The sequence below is a fragment of the Neovison vison genome, chromosome 12, assembly GCF_020171115.1.
Source record: "Neovison vison isolate M4711 chromosome 12, ASM_NN_V1, whole genome shotgun sequence".
Classification (NCBI taxonomy): Eukaryota; Metazoa; Chordata; class Mammalia; order Carnivora; family Mustelidae; genus Neogale; species Neogale vison.
Window position 1 is genome coordinate 25,657,060 of NC_058102.1, and position 4,018 is coordinate 25,661,077.

The window sequence follows — 4,018 nt, forward strand, 5'->3', positions numbered from 1 at the left end:
GGGGCTTAGACCCAATTCATGAGATCATGACCTGAGTGAAAACCAAGAGCTGAAGGCTTAACCCACTGAGCCACCCAGATGCCCCTAAACTATACTTCTTGATGGGAGAGTGGCAAAATTCTGGAACAGTGTAGGCAACCAGAATTTTTTTGTGGCCATTTTTGGAAAACAATCTGTCACAGATAGTATTCTCTTAGGCTCAGCTGTAGACTCTTAAGATTAACTATATACATATGTATATATATGTATATAATATATACTTATATATATTTATACATGCATTTATATATATACTTATTTCACAATATTTGATAGAAAATAATCCTTAAATGGAAAAAATTAGATGGTCTTAGACCCTCAGATTGCCACAGCTCCTTGTATCTAGAACCTTCAGAGGTTGTAAGCACAAATTGGCCCTGAAATAGGTATGCACAAGAAAAATCAGTAAACTGTTATTAGGAGAATGAAACATGAGTGTGTGTGGGGGGGAGGTGTTGTTAAAGAGCTAAATCCTCCTCTCTATGTTGGGAAGTCAGATAATACCTAATTTTTTTTTTTAATTCTAGAAATAAGGATGTAAGCTAGGATTATGTTAGTGAATACCAAAATAAGCAGCTCAAGGGTTGAAACAATTCCCCGACTGATTTGGGGAGTTGGAAATCAGATCAGGAAGCAGACCTATGCGATTCTTTCAACCAGGTATGTATACTCAGTGTATTATATTTTTAAAAAGAAAAAAAAGGAAGAGCTAAATAAGTTAGATTGCTAAAGACAGAATTAAGATTTCTGGCAATATTTTTGTTCACATGAAGACAGTATTATCTGAATGGAATCTGCATGTGCCTTTAGGTTTCTTTGGCTCTGTAATAATAATACTAATATCAAGTTAGTGACAAAAACCAGAACCTGGTACTATGACAAAAGAGCAACCAGAGCACCTCACTCATGCTCTTTCTCACTGTCTCTCTCTCTCAAATAAATAAATAAAATCTTAAAAAAAAAAAAAAGAATCCTTGAAATCAAAGAGAATAATGTTGAAATGGAAAAAAAAAATCTCTCAAGACCGTATGGACTGTACCCTCATGGGGAACAAATGAGTAGACAGATACATGAAGGTAAAGTGGCTCAGAATGTAAAATGCAAAGGTATAAGTGGAAAATATGCAGGTAAAATTTAAAAATGCAGAAGATAAATTCAGAAGGACAAATGTTCACCTAATATCCAGATTCCAGACATGGAGAGGGGGAAATTATCAAAAGAACAATTTCTACAAATAACAAAGATACATCTCCAAATTTAAAGATGGTGTTGAATTCCAACAAGGATCAATGAGAAAAAGACCAAGATAAGTCCAAACGAAGTTTCAGAACTTTAAAAACAGAGAAACCTGAGAAACAAGTTTCTTACAAAGGAATAAATCTAGTTGACCCTTGAACAACACAGGTTTGAACTGCATGGGTCCACTTAAATCCCGGTTTGTTTGTTTTTTTTTACAATACAGTACTGTAAATTTATTTTCCTTATGATTTTCTTAACATTTTCTTTTCTCTAGCTCAGTTCATTGTAAGAATAAAGTATATAATACATGCAACATACAAAACTTGTGTTAACTGGCTGTTTATGTCATCGGTAAGGCTTCTGGTAAACAGGTTATTCGTAGTAAAGTTTTCAGGGAGTCCAAAGTTATACGTGGATTTTCAACTGCATTGGGTGTGGTCAGTGCCTCTAACCCCTGTGTTGGTCCAAGGTCAACTGCATTAGATTGGCAGAAAGATTTTTATCAACGATATTAGATATTAGAGGGTAATGGAGCAATATATTCCATGTCATAGAATTCGTTTGAGTTTAGAATTCTATGTCCTTGCAAATGATCAGTCAAGAGGGAAATTTAAAAAAAAAAAAAAAGTGGGGGGGGATTTATTTCCTACACACATCTTAAAAAAAAAAGAAAAAGCCTCAAGAAGGTACTCTACCAAAACAAATACAAACAAAACAGAAACAAGTGAACAAATGACAGAAATCAAAGAAAGAATAATATGCAGAATCCAAGACTCATTCATATAGAAGCATGAATAATAATATCTGTTCATCAGGTCTAAAGACAATTGATTAAAATTGTAACAGGAAATCAAAGAAGTCTGAAAAATTTATTCAAGAAGACATATGCTTCTTCTATTATTAAGAAGTAATTTATTCAACTAATGTTTCTGGAGTACTTATAATTATACCAGGCACTGGATTAGTATTTTATGTACCTTCTCCTATTTAATCCTCACAACGGTTCCATAATGTAGGTAATATTATTAACCACATTTTACAAATGAGTAAACTGAGGCTAAGCAACTTGCCCAATATAGCTATTAAGTGACAGAGCTGAGATTTGAACGGGAAAAAATCCTAGGGAGGGGCTTAAAGAAATGCTGGTAGCAGGTCTAGAGCAGAAAACACAGGATATGCTGGGGATCCATCCAAAAGATTGAAAAACAATCTGGAAGAGATATCTGTACTCCCATGTTTATTGCAGCATTATTTACATTAGCCAAGAGGTAGAAGCAACCTAAAATGTCTGAAATGTCCACCAAAAGATGAATGGATGAAGAAAATGTGACATATACATACAATAGAATATTAGCCTTTAAAAAGAAGGAAATCCTGTCATACGCCATAACATGGATGAAACTTAAGGACATTTTGCTAAGTAAAATAAGCTAGTTTTTGCTAGTGCAAAAAGACAAGTACTACATGATTCCACTTAGAGCAACTAACTGAAGTAACCAGCCTTAGAAACAGAAACTAGAATGTGGTTGCTGGGGGTTGGAGACAGGGGGAAAGGGGAGTTGCTCAGTGCATATAGGGTTTCAGTTTTGCAAGATGAAAAGGTTCTAGACATCTGGTGTATAACAATGCGTGTATAGCTAACATTACTATACACTTAAGAATGGTTAGGATAGTACATTTTATGTTGTGTGTTTTGCTACAAAAGAAAAAAAAAGATGCTAGGGAACCAACTTGTAATTTTGAGTACTTAAATAAAAGAGAGAACCAAGCACCTATCCTGCCTTTCCTGTATGCAGTAGATCAGGAACCAGATAGGTGAAGGGACGTGTCTCTTTATAAAAGAATTGTGGCTAATGAAGAAAAAATGCATTTATTTAGGCAATGCTCACCAATGTCTGCTAAAAATTACAAAAAGTGAAACAGACACTATGTATACTTCCTGATGGAAAGATATCAGCACCTATAAAATATACCTAACAACGTAAAAAATAAACACAAATCTGGTCAAGCACCTAAGTGTAATTACAAATACACAGGAAATACAGGGGATAGAGGAATACAGGGACATGATCAACAAAATCCAGGCTGTGGAACACTCTACAGGAGAAACTGCCAGTTTTTCGTCAAATAAACAAGAAACAAAAAACCAAACAAGAAAAGCTTTAAAGCATACTATGTAAAATAAAATAGCCGCTGGAAAATTAGAAATAATATTCATTTAATATCCATTATAACTTAAAAATTTTAAGTAACATGCACGATTTAGATTTCTAATACATTTTTAAGTGTTTAAATTTTGAATTTTAACTTTGCAACTAAATCCTTGAGAGCAGATATTAACCTTATACTTTTCTATACACCCTCCTCGCTCTCCTACCTACACAGCACTAGTATATGTCCTCGTGTCGAATATATTCGATATCATTTGTGCTAAATATTGAATTTGTTAATGGTATCTTTTTTCTAAAGAATTTTGGCACTGGAAAGGATTTTGGAAGCAGTCTGAGCCAATCATTTTAGATGACGACACTGAGGTCCCTCAAGGAGCAACCTCCACGTATAGAAGCCTAGTCTCGGTGAGCTCTCCACCACACGCCCCGCACTCCAAAACTAAAAACTCTAAAATTTAGTTTTATGCATGCCTTCGCTTCCCAGGGAAACTAGCTGAGGGCTTCCCCACAAACCGTAAATAGCCGCGCAGGCGCGCTCCAGCGCCGCGCAGGCGTAGAGGCACCTTCGC